This window comes from Rhagoletis pomonella, unplaced genomic scaffold (genome assembly GCF_013731165.1).
Source record: "Rhagoletis pomonella isolate Grant_MI unplaced genomic scaffold, Rhpom_1.0 Rhpom_scaffold_00004, whole genome shotgun sequence".
Classification (NCBI taxonomy): Eukaryota; Metazoa; Arthropoda; class Insecta; order Diptera; family Tephritidae; genus Rhagoletis; species Rhagoletis pomonella.
Genome location: NW_023458558.1, coordinates 80162266 through 80184433, shown reverse-complemented (window position 1 = coordinate 80184433; position 22168 = coordinate 80162266).

Sequence of the window (22168 nt, the reverse complement as noted above, 5' to 3'; positions counted from 1 at the left end):
TAACCGATATTGTTATCGATTTTGCTATCGATACTATTATCGCTTTTGTTATCGATATTTTTATCGGTTTTGTTATCGACATTTTTATCGATTTTGCTATCGATGTTGTTATCGGGTTTTTATTGGTGTTTTATCGATCTTGTTATCGATTTTGTTATTCACTTGGTAACCGATTTTTTATCGAGTTTGTTATCGATTTTGTAATCGATTTTTTGATAGATTTTGTAATCGATTTAGTTATCGATCTTTTTATCGATTTTATTATCGAATTTGCTATCGATATTATTATCGCTTTTGTTATCCGTATTTTTTCTTAGTGTGTGCTTTCGTTTTTGACTTGGATATGCTCTTAACCATACCACGTATTCTACGTTTAAATTTAGCGGCTGTATCTCCGATACAGCCTGCAGACCAAGACGAAGGCGCTGGATTGTTCCTTTTATAATTAAATTTTCCATCCCTGATGGAATATCAGCTGTAAAAGAGGGACAGAAGGAAACAGCTGATTGCTCTTTGTTCAATAAACATACCCCCAAGTCAAAATTAAACATACCTAGCAGGGTTGCACAGAGAATCTGACACAAATTAATTGCCAATTAATAATTAACTGGCAATTAATAAATTGAATTTTTGTATTATAAATTGGGTAACAAGGCTTAAATTGATGATAAGGTTCTTAATTGCCAATTAGGCCCCTGTTTGAACATAGTCTAAGAATCAGTTTTCCACGTTTTTTTGTAACGAACGGAGAATTCAGAGTGTATGTATATTGATAAAACTCGAAACCGTTTCTCACATGTAAAGGCTGTCCGATTTGACCTAAACAATAGCCAAGCTCCAAACCTCATAAGAGACTCCCACAGCAACACCGCAAATGAGTGTTTTCGGAGCGCTCTGAATATGCAGTGAAACGGGAGTCAAAGTGTTTTTTTTATACCCGAGCGCACTTGTGCACAAGGGTATTATAACTTTGTTCACATAACGGTTGTTTGTAACAGGCAAAACGAATCGAGATAGATATAGACAAGTGTATACATAAATGATCAGGATGAAAAGAGAAATCGATTAAGCGGTGACTGTCTGTCCGTCCGTCCGTCTGTCCGTCTGTCCGTCCGTCTGTGCACACGATAACTCGAGTAAAAATTAATATATCTTAACTAAACTTGGTACGTGTACTTCTTTCTGGCGTAGGACGGATGGTATTGAAAATGGGAAAAATCGGACAATAACCACGCCTACCTCCCATATAACGGTAATTTTCAGAAATACGAAAACTGCGATATTTTAGTAACTACTGAAGATAATTCACTCAAAAGGTTGCAACAATTCTTTATCAGGAAATACGCTTGAAATGCTTGAAATTTCAATATTTCGAAATTTAAGGATGCTAGTTTACTTAATATTTATACACCCGCTTATCATGTAGCGGTAGCTTTCGGAAAGGTGGAAAACATATATTTAATACTTGCGCCGGGTATTTAATGTTCGGCTCCACCCGAACTTAGACTTTCTTACTTGTTGTTATCTAGTTTTCAACTAGTCTGTAGGATGAAAATGAAATTTTTATTCAAGAAGAAAGAGATCGTCGTTCCCGAATATTCGTGAGAAGGGACACCGCAAAAAAGCTGTTGATGTTACGTCAGTTGCAAATGCGTTTAGAGGAAAACAATAATACATAAAAAACAGAAAACGGTATATTCTCGGAGCACTCGCAAAGCACTCCGTCTTGGTTATATTCAGATGATTTAAGAGTCATTTAAAAAAAAGACAATCCAATAGGGGAATCCGGCCGAAGTCTTTGCGAATTATCTGTATGGCACGTTTTATATAATTTATATTTTTTGATCGATTTTGTTATCGATATTTTTATTGATTTTGTTGTCGATATTTTTATCGATGTTCTTATCGATATTTTCATCGATTTTGTTATCAATATTTATGTTCGATTTCGTTATCGATATTTATCGATTTTGTTTTGGATATTTTTACCGATTTTGTAAGATATTTATTTATTATTTTATTTTGTTATACATTTTTTATCGATATATTTGCCGATTTTGTTATCGATATTTTTATTGATTTTGTTAACGATAGTTATCTATTTTTTATCGATATTTTTGTTATGGATATATTTCGAATTTTTTTATCGAGATTTTTATCGATTTTGTCATCGATAGTTTTATCGATTTTTTTTTCTATATTTTTACTGATTTTGCCATCGATATCTTTATCGAATTTTTTAACGATAGTTATCGATATTTCTTTTCGATTTTGTTGTTGATATTTTTGTTATCAATTTTGTTATCGATATTTATAGATTTTTTATCGAAATTTTTATAGATTTTGTTACCGATATTTTTATAAATTTTTTTATCGATATTTTCACCGATTTTCTTATCGACATTTTTATCGATTTTGTTATCGATATTTTTATCGATTTTCTTATCGACATTTTTATCGAATTTGTTATCGATTTTTGTATCGGGTTTTCTATCGATATTTTGATGGATGTTACTATCGATTTTGTTATCGACAGAGTATAAAGATAAAAATAAAGATAAAGGAACAAATGCAATTAGAACAAACAGGGTAGAGGTAGAGATCTGGATAGAAAAAAGGCAAAGAATATAACCTTAAGCAAAGGCATACATATGTATGTATGTATTAAACATCTGCGCAATTCCATTTAAACGGCCTAACAAGACATCCGATCGCAGCAAAATCTAAACTCAACAGATCGCTAAGTTTTAAAAAGTTCTGCTAATTTCTGGGTAATGTACAAAGTACATACGAAATTACAGTTTGAAGTTTATGCGAAGTTGTGCGAAGTTATGCGAAGTATGCATAATCAGACCATAAGGACAGGAATGTAGTGGAGCGATGAAGGGAGCGACGAGCAAAACGTACTTTCAACTAAAATAAGTACATATGTATGTGCATATGTGCATTGATATGTACATATGTGCATAGATACGTATGTGCATAGATACATATATGTATAAGTGTCCGCCTATATTTTTTTCTCGTCACTTGCTCTGTCGCTTCCCTGCAGCAAAAACAAGTTGTGGGGAAAACCCTGACGAAATGCGAACAATTGAAACCATGGGCTTGAAGATTGCTCAAATTGATGTGAAAATTTCAATTTCATATTAAATATATTTATGTATGCATGTATGTAAAAATGTAGTTTCAATTAAAAAAAATCGGATAAAGTTTTTCTTTCGCCATTGGGTTATGCAGACAACTATAATCGCAAAATCCGACTAGTGAGTCCAGATACATATGTACATACTAATGTGTGTATATAACACATTGCGACTGATTTTTTTTTAAATATACATAAACCCCTAATTTTAGTATTTATTTAAAAAAACTCAATGAAATTCAAAAACTATCACTTGCATTTGGTTTTACTGAATACCGATTTGAGCTGTCGCACAGTGTTATAAACAAAAGTTATCAATGAAAATTCGTTTCTCTTGAAATCAAGTTATATCAGAGAATGTTAATGAAATGAGAAGGAGCAAATATTAATGTTAAATTTTTTTAGTACTACTAAATTCTGAAAGGCTTGAGATGCGGGAGTTCACCAAAATAAATATTTGATGCGAGAGTTCACCAAAATAAATTTTTTACCACAGAAAGAGATGAAATTTTTCACCTTTTTGCTTTGCTCTTGCGATATACCGTTAGGCTAAAATAAAAATTGGCTATTTTTAGATTTTTTATAAGAAAAGCGGAGAAATTGTAAAAAAATACCAAAAATGTAATTTGGCTATTTTTAGATTTTGTCAAAAGTAGAAATGCGCCAAAATGTAAAAAAAAATGGGGAAGGGGAAAATGAAAGCAAATTAACTAAGGTCCAAAGTTGTCAAAACGAAAAATTCTTGTAAGCGCGCGGTTGTCGTTTTATGAAAAGTGAATTTTAAGTCACACACTTTTCAATTGACACTTCATGTAAATATTAAAAAAAAAATTAAATTAATTAAAAAAATATATGATTGTACATTTGTGGCAAAGATCAGAGTTTCTGACTGGAAACTCCTGGCATCAAGCCTTTTATCCATATATAAAATCAAATAAGCATTTAATCATTACTTTATTTTTTTTTTGCTTAAAAATAATAGCTAGTTATAGGTAATTATTATTAAAAATTTCGGGACTTATTCCTTTTATTAAAGTGTCGCTACCTCAGAAAATGATATTTTGAGTTTTTTGAATAATCATTACTCTTAAGTGAAAAAAATAAAACTCAATAATTTTTATCTTTGAGCGAAAAAATAAAAATCATAAAATAATCACTATTTTTTATCAAAAAAATAAAAATCGTTTAATAATAATTTTTATTTTGAGGGAAAAAATAAAACTCAAGTATTAATTATTAAATCTATGAAATCTTTATTGGTTGAACTCGAAAAATAAAAAATTATTATAAGTTCCAGTAGAAAATATGTCGATTATAACTTGTTGATTTTTTGGTTACAATTTTAAAAATTATGATTATTTTCCGTCCCTGTTTATAACTATGAACTACACATTTTTATGGTATAAAAAAATAAAATTGAATAAAATATAATCAGGTAAAATTAAATTAAATAAACTAGTAAAATAAATTAGAATAATTAAATTAAATTAAAATAAATAATAAAATTAACTAATAATATAAAATAATCAAATTAAATTAGATAAACTAATAAAATAAAAGAATGAAATAAAATAAAATAAAATAAAATAAAATAAAATAATCAAATTAAATTAAATAAACTAATAAAATAAAATAATCAAATTAAATTAAATAAACTAGTAAAATAAAATAATACGAAATAAACTAATAAACTAAAATTAAAAAAATAGTAATAAAATAAAATAAAATCTAGTTAAATTAAACTAGATACACTAATAAAATAAAATAAAATTAAATAAAGTAGTCAAATAAAATATGGGTTCTTTTTAAAATTTCAGGTTTTTATTGTTTCATTTCAGTTTTTTTCTTTTTGAGATTTCAGGTTTTTTCAGTTTTTTTTAATTTTTTTATTTCAGGATTTTTTAAATCCCATAATTTAGGTTTTTTATATTTTTTTCCTGTTCTTTTTATGTAATGTAAAATTTTTTAAATGGTTTATTTGCACTTTTTTCATATCATTATAATGAGTTTAATTCTTTTGATTATGGTTCATAACATACTTATGATTTAACAAAGGCATATTAATAAAAAAAAATTATAAAAGAAAACCTGATTTTTGATAAAATTTTGATAGGTTTTGGTAGGTTTTTCAGGTCAATTTCGTGTGTTCGTATAAGCAAAAATTACAAGTACGCACATATATCCTTTGGTACGTAGATGTAGATATGTCAACAAAAAAGAAAAAATATTTGAATTCATACTTGCATTTTGAAGGGTACATCTAGCTTGTAAGATGCCAAACATTCAAGTTGTACTGTGGCATAGTTGGTAAAGGCGAAGCGATGATGATGCTTTGCTGATACGGCATGGGTTCGGGCCCGGCTTGATGTGGTGGTTTTTTATATATTTATAAAATAAAATGAAATAAAATATTAATTTGTGATCAAAATTGATTTTTTGGCTTTTCTGCGCATTGTGAAATAGTTGAAGAAGAGGAAGAATTCTGGACAAGGTGGGGGAAACGAAAGTGAAGGGATTCTGCGCACTTGTCGGCATTGTTGCCCGTTTTCTGTAACGCGCAGAAAAAATATTTTGTTTAGACAACTGAAGTGAGCAAAGGGAAGGGGGATTTTGTACACTGTTGCGACTTTTCCGATCGGCGCGGTGGTTGACAAAATTTGAGATTTTTAGATTTTGTCAACGCCGCGACGAAAATCAACTTGTGGACGTCTCATGTTTGTAGCGGGGCAAGTGTGCGAGGTGCGCGCGAGTTTATGAATGGAAGTTTTTGCTTTTATGAACGAATTTCTTGCTCGATAGAAGCGGGAGTTCGGGGAAAAGTAAACGTGGCGTCTGTATGTTTCTAGTTGTAGTATTTGTATGTATGTGCAGAAGTATTTCGTTTTGATGTTTGTAGATTTTTGTTTAGTGATTAGATGTGATTAATTATTTATGATTATGTGCATTTGCATACATATGCACTAGAGGTATACGCCGCCGAGCCACGCCGCCGCCGCCGCCGATTTTTGTCATTCCTCACGCGCCGCCGCCGAGTTACAAAAATGTCGGCGCGGCGGCGGCGGCGTTCGGCGCCTAAGGAATCTTGTACAAAATTTTCATGATGTATGTACATTGAAATACATCGTTTGAAGGAACTAAATACTACTCGTTTAAAAACACAATTTTACGAAATGAAAATTACTTTTTTAAAGGAGTTTTTTTTTGCATAATTTGGGCCACTGGACAAGAATATGATCTCCTTTATTTTTCAAAAAGAGCGTAACTCAGAAAAAACATAAGTAACATATTTTTCGATCGAAAACGTTTATTTATTACAGTTAAATTAGGGTCGAGTACTGGTAATCTAACGATTTTCTTCCGCAATAGACAATTCTTTCCAATACTACAACAACAATAAAGTTATAACACATCAAAAACTTTAACGCCAATATCTCAGAAAGAAGTTTTAACCGAAGCAGCTTCTGTTCATCTAACTCATTCCATCTAACTCCTCAATTATTAGAGATAATACAAAGACAAGTTGAATTTCCTGTGTATTTTTATTTTTATTCTAAACAGTCTTTAAATAAAGAGCAATCACATTTTTTTGCTAATTTTTACATTCGTAAGTTATTTTATTCTGGGTACTAGGTGGCTGTGTGAAAATTACGTTAGCATTCCTTAATGGTGGTCAAACCCCAGGAAGGTTTTGCTCCCTCGCATCGCAACGTTTTCTACAAAGGGTTAAAGTTCCGCTTTTTGGTAAAAATTATTATTATTTTGCATTAAATTCTGTTCTCCTTAGAAAGATTTGGCGCTTAATATTTTAGTGGACATTTTAACCATCTATAAGCCATTTTTTTAAACAGTGGGTCAAAAGACCCGTTCTGGTTCGAGTTGATGGGTTAAACTTTTGGAAAAAAGTAGACCAACCTTGTTTTCAATATGTAATCCGCAAAAAATCGTAAGTACTCCGTAATTTAACATAACGGTTGATAAGATTATTGCAAAAATTCACTGATAGCGACATGAATTATCCCAATAACCTAACTTTTAAAATTTTTTATTTCTTTAAATTTAAATAGTACATACGGATCTGTCCTGCAGAAAAAAATTATCAATTGATAAAAAATAACCCAGTTGTAGCTAGCCTTTTTGCGGGAAAATATATAACTTGTAGTTATCTACAAAAAGCTAGCTTGAAACTAGTTGACAAGTGATGCAGGAGTAATGAAGGAGATTGTTTTCTTTAAACGCGTTTTGACAAACGCGTTGAGGACAAGTAAAAGGAAGATCGAAATTTCATATTATCATTTTGAAGTTATGTCTGACGGAGTTCGAATATGGGACCACCTACAGCAGAATATGAAAACAAATATGAAATGTAATAAAGTAAATAAAAATAAAATTTTAAAAAATATTTTGTTTTTCCTATTGATATTTTATGTCCAAAAGTAGTTAGTTACAAGTTAGTTACATCTAATGCAGAGGTAAACCACCCTTGACTATTTCGCGGCCATCGCCATGGAAATATACAGATAATAAGTGACTTTAAGCTCCTTCATAATCAACTTAAAGTTAGCTTATAGTTAGATACATTTCCTGCAGGGTGTAGACCTCAGACCTTCTTCTGTTCGTCCATCGTAATTTAAACTTAAAACTAGTTCAATGAATAAATTAAATAAAATTATAATCTGAATTGGCTTGGTGAATGCCTAACGCTGACGAGATGACATGATAAGATTAGTAGCCTCATGGCTCTTTGGAATCTACCTCATGGGCAGTAGCGCCGGCGTTTCCAGACGCGCCGGCGTCGCCGCCGCCGCCGATTCTTTTTGAAGTTGACCACGCCGCCGCCGCAAGGCCTGTCGGCGTAAACCTCTAATATGCACGCATGCGCGTTGTTAATATGGATAGACATAGGTTCTTAAGCAAGGGCGTATGTATGTATACATTTTTATTTTTCAATCATATGTATTTTAATTTCGAGTTTTATTTGTTCATATTTACTTGTCGAAATATCTGCCACTTTTAATTTTTTTTCTCCTATCTTTAAATAAAACATAATATATCAGCAATTATTCAGCTTTATAATTAATAATAAAATAATTAGATTCTGATTAATAACATATAAATAATCGATAAATTATTAACTTTGATTAATCAAAAATTATTATTCCTTGATAAATTACATAATTATGTTTCTATTAATCAGCTTTTTCTTTCAATTGATTTACTGCACATCCCTATTACATAGTATATGATATGGGGGATTTCACCGTCATGGGTGGCGACATTTATACAGACAAATTCTCCTTTCTTGTTTAAATTTAAGTATAAGGTACTCAACAATTCTACATTTTGATAAAGCTACACCTAATCGACTATTTTATGAGTTATTACAAAATACGAAAAAAATTCCAGCTTACTTTTATATGAAAAAAATCTGAGTCATTTCTTCTGTCACGGGTGGGGCAAGAAAAAAAGAACCTGCTTTTTGGAGCAGATATATTTTACGGAAACTCTGCGAATTTCTTTCACTTTTCTGTGTGAACTTGATGTCTTTATAATAAAACAAAGAACCACGAATACAAACAAAGCAAAAACTACAACAAAAATTATTGCTTTACTATAAAAAAAATCCGAAATTCCTCTGTCACGGGGTGGTCCATAGATACATAGATTAAGCACTCGCCTAATTTAATATTTAGGACTATTTTACAAAAAGCAGATGAGTTCTGCTGTAATTTTTTTTTACCAAACACTTGAATTATGAATCGCAAATTACTTACCTTTTACTTTGTTGCAAAAAAAATTCTAATTGCATATGAGTAGTCCACTTGCAAACAGCGTTATGTGATTTTATGATAGTAAGCCATAAATTAAAAAAAAGAACGACTACGACAACAAATAACATCTGAATTGAATCTTGTTTTTATTACCTGAAAATTCGGATAAATAAGAGCTTAATAACATTATAACATAGCATAACGTAAAATAACATAATATTAACAATCCATGCAACCCAAATCAGTTTTCAGTGTATAAATAAGTATGATCACGACTTTTGTAAGAGTAGTTTATATTTGATGCTATTTTTTCAGAATAAAGAAAGATTTTGCACTGGGTTTTTAGTGGACATGAAAGTACTTTAAATACTGGTACGTTACCTACCAAAAGCTAAAAATCGAAAAAATTTATATAGCGCACTTTGCAATTGGACTACTCATATGTAGCTATGAATATTTTCATTGAATGATGAATCTGCATATGCAAAAATACTTATACATATACGTATTTATGTACATGTCGCTAGCTTAGATTGAAAAGTTTCCAAGTCCACTTTTTATGAAAACTCATATTTTGATACAGGAGGCTAGAGAAGTTAAAAATGTATTGTATCGAAAGGATGGAGGTATTTCGTATTATTTATTCTCGTTTAAATTCAATGAAAGGAAAATTTTCCAAAAGTCCAAAAGAAGCACCGAAAATCCGATAAGCCCAAAATACATAGCATGAAATCTTTGAATAAAGTTCAAATCCCTATATGAAGTTTTGCTTTCCTTTAAACAGCCAAAATGTGTTCAAAGTTTTGCGAAATGCTTGAAGAAATTGGCTATAAGAATTTTTTTGTTTCCTCTCCTGTAACATTTCTAAAATAGGACTTAGCAACTTTTCACTCTAAGCTAGCGATATATGTTTTAATAAACAACAATAAAAATAAAATTTAATTAATACAAAAATACCACCCCATCCACTGGTTTTTGAATCAGCTACATTTTTGCAGCAAACGCCACAGTACTCATAAGCTGACGGCGTAAATTTGCTAATATATATCACCAACGGCAGCTAATTTATGTAAATTTGCCACAAACCTCTCACTTCACTATAGAATATGGTAGTTAAAATTGGTGTGGCGAACTCCTTGATCTCAGTGGTGAACTCTCGCATCTCAGATCTTCTAATTAGTACTTGAAAAAATGTTACTTAACATTTTCGCCTTCTCATTAAATTAACATTCTCTGGTTATATGGCTGCGTATGTATGTACATTACACTGCATCACCAAAAAATGTTGCGTTTTTTCGGCCAGGATTACAAAATCTATTATATTTTAAGACGTCCACCAAAATATTTCGGAAAAATACTAAGATTTAAGTGAGCTGGACCGATTTGAAAATACCTCCAAAAATGGAGTTCTTTATGAATAAAAATAGTTTCTTAAATACCTTTTTGAAAAAAGTCCCTTCAGATGATAAAACAGATTAAGTTTAAAAAATCTGCATAAAAATATTTATAAATCGTAAGACGGAATCGTAAGAATGAGATTTTAGATGCGGTTTTTTTAACTTTTCTCAAAGATTGATTTACAAACATTTGAATAACTGGGCCAAAACTATTTTCACACTGTTTTCATTTCTGTCCAAAAAAAGTCATTCGTGTCCTAATTTTATATTTTTTTTCAAACACCGAAACATCTTAATTCAACTTTGAATGACGCTCGTTCAACCTACTTTTTTCTTTCATCCTTTGCATTTACTAGCAAAGGGTGAGAAAATACCTTTCCAATGACACCTCTTAAGTCTAAATCGGAAGAGTTTAGGTTCAGTTATTCAAGTTTTTAAAAATCTCATCATTACGATTCCGTTCAATTTTTTTTAAATTTTTTTTTTAAATATTTTTTATGCAAATTTTTTAAGCTTAAACCATTTAGTCATTTGAGAGGATTTTTTCAAAAAAAAAATCTTTAAGAAACTAGTTTTGTTCATAAAAGACTCCATTTCAGGAGGCATTTTCAAATCGGTCCCGCTCACTTAAATCTTAATATTTTTCCGAAATGTTTTGGTGGACGTCTTAAAATATAATAGACTTTATAATTCCAATGGAAAAATAGTACCGATTTCTTTTTGTATGGGGAGTGAGTCTAATGTACATATCGTCGCTTAAAGTGCAAAACCGCGTATCGTCATTCTGCAAAACCGCGTAACTGACATTGGCTGCCAAAAATTGGATTTGCTCACACAAGCTCTTGGCTCGATCCTTAACCATTCGTCCTGAAATATACTAGCCGCAAATGCGACGATATGTACATATTCCGAAATTTTTTTATTTGTAAAGGCTCTCAGGAAAAACTAAAAATTCATATAAAATTACGCACAATAAATGGAAAATAAATTTGCTTCTATAAAAAATTTCTTAAAACAGTATGCAGCTCTTATGAAAAAAATGCTCGTACATCTCGTCGCTACCATGTCAAACTATCGAATGTGAAAATCGGCACTTTTCAGGAGAGCAAAGAAACTGTTGTAAAAAATGTTGTTGTCATTAACCAAAAGTGTGCGGTTCGACACTTTGTTAAAGCCAGTATCCTCTGCTTCTAAGCAGACTAGAAATTTGACGATTTGCCAACTTACGTATCATTCTATGCGCAATGCATTGTAAATCAAAACGTAGTTTTGCACATTCGATAGTTTGACAGCAACCGCAGTTATTTTCGAGCATCTGAAATAATGAAAAATATTTCTCGTGATATTTCTTGAGAACTACAATGATATATATTTTTTTTTTGATGATCAACGAAAATAAATTTTTTTTGATACTTTTTTTGATAACAAACAAACGACTTTTTTCTGATATTTTTTCTTATAAATAACGAAACGAATTGTTTTATTTGCATATCTGTGGCGTTCAATTAAAGTAGCCTAAGCCGATATAGGCCCTCTTCCTTTAAAAGCAACATTTCATGGGATCCCAAACAATATTTTAATGTTTTACTGGCCATAGATATAGTTCAAGATGCCCTTTTAATGGAAACTTAATCAAAATATAAACATTTTCAAGAGAAACTGGTTATTTTTTAATTCAAAGTCAAACCTTTTAAAGTCTCCTCGATTGAACGGTACAGATATATGTATTCCATATAAAAAATTGGCGTACATAGTTTGTACGAGAAAAAATGCCTTAGCTACTTCATATTTGCACTTTATTATACTAAAATTGAAGGCCCAACAAAAATGCATACCATTTTTTTGGAAATTTGGATTTATATGGTGTTCGTTAAGTAATCAGCTTTGCTTTCATACAAAAATAATATATGTATATAATTCGGATGAACGTAGTTTTTCGTACATAAGGGTAAGATTGCAAGCAAAAACTTTCTCTGAGCCAATTTTCTTTAGTTTCTGTAATTAAATAGGCAAAACTTCTTAGCTATTGTAGTGATGTCTATAATATAGAATTTAATGAAACATACCAGTTAATACATAATAAGAAATTCGAATTGGGGTTTAGAACTTTATTTATAAGAAACATATTAAATAAAGACACATAGTTGCTTTACTTTACTTTAACTTTTTTCACACTTTACTTTTCCCAATAACTTTTGAAATTTTTATTTGTTACTAATAATTTTATTTCGTATAGCAGCATTGCTGAACTTGTTGTTTTTGACAACTTATTTGTTGGTTAATGATTGAAAATAGTTTTATACAAAATTAGAAACGAGAAATAACACTTTCATAAAAATTTAAGTACATACATACATATGTATGTAGATTTAAAAAGCCGTTTAAATACAAAAGTTTTATGTTTAAATCTACGTTATTTTTTATAAATAAGGCCGTAACCATTTCCTTACATCGTGACCTAATGAATCCGAATTTGAGGTCCGTTTGACACGTACAGTAAATTATGAAAAACCGAAAATATTGCAAAAAAATTAGCAATTTTCGCAATTTACTCGAAATTATGTACGCGTCAAACGGACGGTTAAAAGCACCCGCAACTGTTTTTTGTGGGCCGGTGCTATTATTCCGTGAGTTGCAGGTTCAAATATCGGCACATTCCGAACGAAAAATGACACTAAAGATGGTACAACGCCGAAACCGGTTTTGTCTCCAAACCAAATTTGGCAAGGTATGACGGAAAATCGTTCCACATTACATTATACTCCTACCCTGTCGGAAACACCAACAACGAAATTGAGAATATCGGCGCATGCAGTAATTAGTTGATAGAAAAATATTATCCAATAAAAAAAAATATTATAATTGTCAATAGGATTTTCAATCTTGATAATTTATTAACAAAATAGATTTTAACTTCTGTGCTAGAACTGGGAGTTATAAAAAAATGAATTTATTTAATAAGCGCACAGAATCGGGCTGTAAGTATATACACATTTGTTATGAAATATAGCAGTTTTATTCAGTATATTTTTTTCTCAGTGAAGATTTTGGTAGTGAATGTTTGGTTACTTTTGGTAACTTTTCTCGAGGGATTTTGGTAAGAAAAAAATTGGGCGAGCGGCAACCATGATTGCAATGGGGGCTCTCGTACTCTTGCAAATTTGGGATAGTATTTTTGCTTTTCATACAATCCGTGCTACGTGTAAGTCTTCGAGAAAACCCCTACTGTTTTAGCATGTCATTGCTACTTAGCTAAGTTGTTGTTCGCTGCTTTGTTTTCGCAGCATATTTTTAATACTGTTTGATTCTGCCTTGTATGAAAATATATACAGATTTGTAATTAGACAATTGTGTCTATAATAGGAGCTTGCAAAATTTGAAAAATTTCTTCACGTATAATTAATAATGCTGACTATGTCGCACTTGTCGAATGTGTTGACATGCATACATTTGATGCATGATTTGATTTCAATTTATTCGACAGGGTTTTCATATGTCACTGTCAAACATGTATGTATGAGCGACATACTATGAACTGTCACTTGCATGATGTGGCACATGTCGCTATGTTTTATAGTTCAATATTTGCAGGCCTTTAGTATATACATATTGTTTTTTTTTTTTTAATTATATTCTCCAAACCCACCTTTAATTAAACGATTTGATTTATCTACCATGGTTTTGGTCAATACCTATCCAGACGGAGACCGATGTTCCATCAACCCAGAATTCAGTGGACGCATGGCGCGGTAAACTACATATATTGATTGAAAAATATCACGTGGGAGCGTCTAATTAATAAGTTATTTAAAGAACGAATACATAATTGTTAAAAATGAAATGAATTTAATTAATTATGAAGGTGCCACTAAACCTAAATCACCTCACCAAAAGAGAAGGAATCTTATTAAAAATATCCTTAGTAAAAACAAGTAAAAAAGTCTTAATTCGAGCGAAGCACGTATTATTTATAGTTTTTTTTACCTTTCCGAAAACTTCGGTTACATGGGGAGGTGTTGTAGGTGTTCGAAAAATCTGTTGATTTTGTTTTTTTTTAATTGCATAAATTTCTAAGACAATGACACTGGATGGGTACATTTGTACAGATTTGTGCACTTTTATATTGGGCTACTGGTACAAAATAAAAAAATTGGGAATTTTTTTTTGTAGTCAAATGATTGATACACTACAGCAATCTTCTATTGAATGATTTCAACAATTTTTTTTTGTGATTGAGATAAAGAAAAATATTTGGGTATTCACATAATTGGGATACGATTTGCAAATACCCAATTGTGTGACACTGCCTTTGAACTTGTATTTATACGGATGTTGTTTAGGAATGAACTATAAAATACTAACCAAAATTAAATAACACCAAAATTAATATTTTAAAACTTGTCAAAATTTGGGGCGGCTACAATTTTTTCGACTACTGTACATAAAATGACTATGATTACTCGGCCGTGCTATCATATTAGCACAATGCCACTAATATTTGACTTACAAACAGTGTGCAAACCTCTACAATACATGTGGTAGATCTACCACATATATTTTAAAATTTAGGTTTCTACCACATCTACCACACAAGGATTTAAATGTACCACATTTTTATATAGAACATTTGTTTACAATTTTCACATAACTCTAAAATTTCAACTCAATTCTAATAAGAAACATAAAAATTAATCAATAAGTTTTTAAAAAGGTATATCATAAATTTGGCTTTAAATATATCTGTGCCTTAACTTTTTAATATTTCAAAAATCCGCATATTTATATTTGCTAAAATATTATGCAACAAAAAGGAGTTCTTTGTTCTATCCTATATTTTAATACACACACAAAAATATACGTTTGTTAAATGATCGTATATATAATAATTTGGTAGATTTTTTTTGCATACATCAATTCGTAGGATTTTTTTCAAATTAATGAAAAAATTTGTTGCTTCGTGAATATATTCTCTAACTAGCAAACTAATGCTATACTTTTTAACCGACTTCCAAAAAAAGGAGGTGGTTATCAGTTCGTCGGAATTTTTTATTTTTAATTTTTTTTATGTATGTTACCGCATAACTTTAGACCACGTCAACCGATAATTCTTTTTGCATCGGAAAGGTAGTGTCTCAGAGGTGGTCCCATACTGATCTGGTTTAGATCCGATCATTGGATCATGAAATATAAATATATATTTTTATATGAGAATTGAAGTCGGTTTTGTTTTTTGCTTAAAAATTGCTTGTTTTTGTATCAATTGCGTTGAATCTGTACGAACCACAAGCACTTATACTATTTCCCGATCTAATTTTTGAGTTCTATGAATTATGAATTGGAAAATCTACCACATTTTTTTGCCGATTCTACCACACAAAAATTAAAAGGGGTTTGCACACTGCTTACAAACAAAATACGGGCAAGAATTTCCAAATTTCAACCCTGTTTGTGTGAAATATTTTTTTATCAGTATTTAGTTTTCTTTTAATCAATCTATGTTGAAATAAAAGTGAAAATAAAAAAAAATATTTTATCAAAAAATAAAAAAATTCAGAACATCAGCGTTTTTATAAAAAACCGACTAGCGCGACCTCCAAAAAAAATTTTTGTGTCAAAATAAAAAAATACGTGTCTCTTGTTTATCACAAATAACAATATTTTGATGTAGCGTTTATGAATTTCCAAGAAGAGTGTGTTTCTGAACCACTCTAATGTATGCATTGTGAAAAGAGTCTTTGAAATACGTATGTGCCACACATACATTTGTTTTGTAAATCCTTATATATCTTAAAATTGAAACTGTATTAATATAATTGTGTTAGTTTGATACTATCATATCAATAAAACAAATCATTTAATTTCAATCCCATTTTTTTACATAAGATATGGATATTTCGACTTTTTCGAACTTTGTTATCTTTTCGACATTTTTTATTTCGATCAAATATGTCTTCGGTGTAGTCAGGCCTTTTACTTTTCGTTATTTAAGGTTCCGAAGTTTTTTTTGACACATCGTACGGATCCCACTAAAATTTCATGGGCTGCATATTCATAAATGTTTTTGAAGCTCAGATAAAAAAGTTTGGAGGTTTGATGAAATTCTGTTACATATCTCTGGAATTTGTATAAAGTTTGAAACTTTGATTTCTATGTATGGATTTACACGGTTGGTCGGAACCATGTTCAACCCAAAGGTCTTGCCACTTAAAATTTTCTTGTGAATTTCCTTTCTATTATGTTTCCTCAGTAATTTTTGACCGAAAAGAAAAGAATCTTTAGACAGTTTTTTAAGAAAATCGAGTTTTTGCGTTGTTTTATGCTGAAAACATTGTAACTTAACAGTAAGTTCAACGCAAAGTCCTTTGTACTTTAAATGTTTTTATATATTTTATTTGCATGTTGTATTCTAAGAAATTTAAGTTAAAGAATGAAAAAATCCACATACAAGAAAATCGAGTGTTTACATTATTTTATGCTGCAAACGCAATCTCTTAAAATAAATTCGTAATCGACCTTCCTGCTTAACCAAGCAACTCCTGGGGTTCCATCTCCCAATCATTTCGTACCACCGCGAAAGCAACTGGTACGAACTGGTTTTTCCGCTCACTCTGATGAACGTGGAAATGAGGGTCTAAAATTAAGTATAAAAAAGTATCATTATTATTTTTTAGTTTGCATAAATATGTATGTATGTAGAACTGAATTTCACCAACAACAAAAAGCTAAAATATTGTGTTTTGTAGTGGAACTCTTAACAGTTTGTGCCAACCGTTAAAATATATGTTCTCAGAAACTAGGGTAAAACATTTGACTCGCATACTAAAAATGAAGAAGGTCCTGCATAAGATATATTTTTAAACCCAATGGATTGATGACATAATTACATACGAGCACTTTTGTAAATATTTATTTAAATATACATGAATGTAAGAAAAAAAATTTACCTAAACCACTCCATTTCTGCTTGTGGCAATTGTAAAGGTTACCTCCTCCCACTCACCAAAACGCAGTAGCGAATTTTAAATAACGAATTTAATGCTCCCCATATCCACAGTAAGCTGGAAAAGAAATAAGAGCAGTTGCGCACGTTGCGGCCAAAAGTTTCTTACTACGGGCTGCGGGTTGCGGACCAATAGCGGACAACAACTGCGGTCGGCGGTGAATTTTTAAAGCCAAAAAGACCTAACGTTGCGCATAGCAAGGCAACGATGACTACAACAACACAACGCAATGTTGACGACGACCATGAACACAAACGGGAGCACAGCCAAAGGAGAAGACGAGGACGAGAACGACGATAGCATGAGGGATTACAGCCAGTGATTTATATGGGATTCCGAAGAAATATGGCCAGAATGTGTCGGCAATTTTTATTGGACATTTTAAAAAGCAAGTAAGATGTTTTCGCACGTCTCTTCCACCCTGCTCAACTGCTCCCATACCCACAATTTCGAAGAAAGAAATATAAAAAATGGTCGAGATGGGAGTGGAACTCTACGCAGGGACGAAGTGGCAAAGACGTTGCATCTGTGTTCACTTTAGTACAACGGGAAAATTTCAAGACGAGAGAAAGGTTGCATACTCGTTCCACATCATTCCACCCCTCCCCCTTTTCCCTCTCAGATTTCCACAAAGGCGAAGAGTATTTTGTATAAATATCGCGTGCGCATTTTTGTTGAAGTCTGTATTGGTGCTTGGCAGTTGAATGTTCAAGACAACACGCGCACTTGTACGCGCCACTTGCCAGCCCAAGTGTAGGGTAGCTGATGCGAATATTTATGAAGAGCTGCGTCCCAACAGATTTTTCTGCCAACGATGAAAGAAACATACAACAAAGTGTATGGCTGAAGACCGAAAACGCCGAAACTCTAAAACCAATACCGACAGCAAGATGGAAAGCATTTGGAGTTTCGTTGGCAGTTTGGTATTCATTTAAATTTCAAATGTGAAATCAGCCAATTTCGGTAAGAGGTTGCGTGAATGTTTCCTGGAGCAGCTGGTGCACACCACTCATACTTACTGCTTCGTACTAGGGGCACTTTTCACGCTTCTGCCGCCATCCGCGGAAATCATGTAATTATTCAAACTGCAACGCCAATTGTCAATTGACAAATGAGTGAGTTGAAGTGTATGAGCAAGACTTGTAACTGGTTACCTCTCCTACCGAAACTCTGAACTCATCATCGAGACAAGTAAGTAGGAAATCGTCGTTTAAAGCACAAAACCGCTTATAAAGATAATGCAAAACCGCGTATGTGAGGTTGCCAAATTTTATAGGAAAGAGTAAAACTGGTCTTACTTCAAAACGGTTCTCTCTTTTTAACCAACTTCACAAAAAGGAGAAGGTTATCAATTCGCCGGAATATTTTTTGCTTTTATGTATGTTACCGCGTGACTTTGGACCACGTTAACTGATTTCTTTACCTCACAGGTGGTCCCATACTAATTTGGTTTAAATCCGATCATTGGATCATGAAGAAATCTTAAATTTTTATATGAGAATTCAAGTCGGTTTTGTTTTTTGCTTAAAAATTACTTGTATCCCTTATTATCTCTTCTTTTTATATCCTGGAGCTTCCGGTGAGCAAATATCTCTTTTGGCACAAATTTTATTGTAGAACCACGATACGCGATTTTGTACTTTAAGCGACAATATGCTGTACCCGCCAAATCGAGTGGTGTTGACTGACCAAGACAATGGGCGTCGTGCATAAAAATGTGAGCTTAAGCATTGTTTGCGATTTGGGAGTTTTGCTTTTAATAAATTGTGACAACCGCACGCCTAATGGGTCAGCTTAAGCAAAGGCGAAGCACAGTGTAAGATCTCCGTAGATATGTATTTATTTGCCGCCAAAATTAGTAAACGTACTGCGATTTCGCTGAAATTTGGTTTATTGCCTACTTTCGATCGCCTCAGACTAGATTTAAATTAGTTGTGGTTTGTACCTCATTCAATAAATGTTTTATTTTGAACTAGTTTGCTTTAGGACTAAACAAGAATTCACCACTAATTTTTCACCACTTTTGGCCGCAGTCGCACCACGGTTCGAAGTGGTGTCAGAATGATTTAGTTTCGATGCTTTGACATTGCAAATGGTTAGTGCAGGGCCTGCAGCACGCGCGGGATCATGTTAGGTGGTGTGAAATTTTGTTTTTGTATTTTGACTGCAGTTGAAAAATTTAAAAACGTAATTATTTATGGAAAGAAAATTAGTTTACAAGTACTACCACTTCAGAATGTGTTCTTTTAAGATTAATATGTATATACATGTATACAGTCCGCATTGGCGGACCCACGGGGGCCCTCCCCCTGTTAAACCCATAAAACTTAAAAATCAATGAAACGAAGATCATTCACATTTTCTTTGTTTTTTTTTAATTCTTTTAGAACTTTGTCAACTGGAAAATTAATATCTTTGTGAATATTCATAGATGCTAGAACGTTGAGCATTTCTTGACTTGTTCTATTTCTGAAGTAGGTTTTAGTCCTTTTCAGGTATGAAAAACTTCGTAAAGGTGTAGCTATTGAAACGGGCAAAAGTGCCAATACATATGAAGCGATTCACGTCAAATGTCCCAAGCGCGCTGAGCGGTGCAAAACAAGCTTGTTTTCGAATAGCTGAAAAGCAGACAGAAAATGGGAAAAATAATTCAAAAACCATGATTTTTATAAATTTTTGTACGGGCTATCCGATGGTGCTATGCGTTTTCCAAAATTTTCCCATTTAAACGGTGAAAATTTGCAACGAAATTTTATTTGTAATTTTTCTCAATTATGGTCATTTTTAAGTCATCTCAATCGAAAGATCACGTCTTTTTACATATAAATCATTAATAGAAAAAAGGGACTTTTTTGATTTTTCCGAGCTATAAAGCGTTTTATAGCGGGCTATACCAGTCGCCACGCTCCGTCGCGTCACGTCGACTCCGTTCGTTTGAACGAATTAAAACATCATACTGTGATAGGAAATTTTTACAAAATTGTTATTTAAACACACGTTTACGTCAGACTTTTGTGTATCGATCGATTTGAAATTTTCACACAATAAACTAAAAACTATTCCAAAGGATTTAAGTTTAAAAAAACTTCTTAATACTTATTAAAAACAAAATGCCGGTTTTTAGAACTTTTTTAGAAAAATAAATGGGGCGGTTTTATTCTAATTAAAAATGTGTGTTATAAAGTTTCAAATCTATAAGAAACAAGTCTTCGTTCGTTGGATGTTTTCTCAGTAATAATAGCAGTTACTATTTGAAGTGCCGCCAGAGTGTATTTATTCGTATTCACACGGTTGCATTCGTTATGTACTAAAACTATCGTGACTTACAACTAGTTATCCTAACCATACGTTTACAATTATTGAGCTTACAACTCGGCCAGCCTGACGACAGATCGTCCTCGATCTAAATATAATATATTAAGAGATTTGCTACAGTATTTATTATAGTACTTATTTACAATATTTCAACATTTTTTTTTTTTTTTTTGACATAACAGTTATGTTAACAGTTTCGTTATAATAGACTGGGAAATTGCATCTCAGCTCGGCCAACCTGACAGTTGATCGCCTCGATCTACATAAACAATATAAAACAATTTATCACAGTATTCTGTTGGCACATAAATTAAGTTCAGTGTAAGTTTACATATTATTATTATTATCATAACTTTTTTTTTTTTTTTTTTACAGAGTATTTTCTTCATCGGCTGGGATAGTATCTTTATTATGTGGTAACAACCATTTCCTCATTCTGTTGGCCTCAATAACACCATCATACGGAAGTTGAGTTAGCTGGCAGTTGTCTATATCGCGTATTACGTACCTATCATTTCCCAGCACTCTGTGCACTGTATACGGACCTTTATAGCTTGGTATAAATTTTTTATTAGTCCCAATTTCGGTATTAACATTACGTACCACGACAAAATCCCCCACCTTGTATTTCTTTACGTCCCTACTATGCTTCAAAAAGTAGTTAAGGTTGTACTCCTGCGACTTATTTATGGAATCTGCGGCATTTGAGCGCATCTGCTGAAGATCACCCTGCTGTACTTGAATTTTGTCGTCAAATTATTCTGTTAGTTCATCTATTACTTCTCCCCTCTGTTCTACTCCGAATAGCAACATACTAGGGGTATATTTTGTCGACTTGTGTACGGAGTTGTTAATTGCGTATTCCACACTCAGAAGCTTATTCGACCAGTCTTCATGATTTATAGCATCACATAATTTCCCTAGCATTGATTTTATTATTCGATTGGCCCTTTCAACCTGCCCATTCGCCTGGGGTGATGCAACCGCTACCTTAACATGTGTTATATTTCTTTTTAACAAAACCCACCCACTACACCCAGGCATATAAATTTGCCTTCAAATGTTGAATATCCATCAACACCACAGCACGCGATTTGTACGGATAAACATATACCCTACAAGACGCGATTGACAGAAACTCCAACACACTCACTGTTATAGCTGAAATACAATGCCGGCGAACGGCGAACTCACCACAGCGAAATTCGCGCTGTCAAAATTAGAACACCCGCACGCATATGAAATTGAACACAGCAAAAGCGAAATGCGAAGATCGCTTGGCGGCGTTTCATGGCGATAGATTTATTTCTTTCGCCCTGCTGGGCGATGACAGCTGTGCGTGCCAAAGGTGGCCGTATTTCTTTTTTGCTTTCAAAGTTTTAAAAGAAAACAGCCTAAACACGATTTTTTTTTTGTTGTTTGAAAAATATAGTTGTGGATTCGTTACATCTGGCTTGAAACAAATTATTTATAATAATCTTTCTTTGTTTTACATTTATATTTGTTATCATTTCCTCATTTCTAAATATGGTTTAGTTTTTT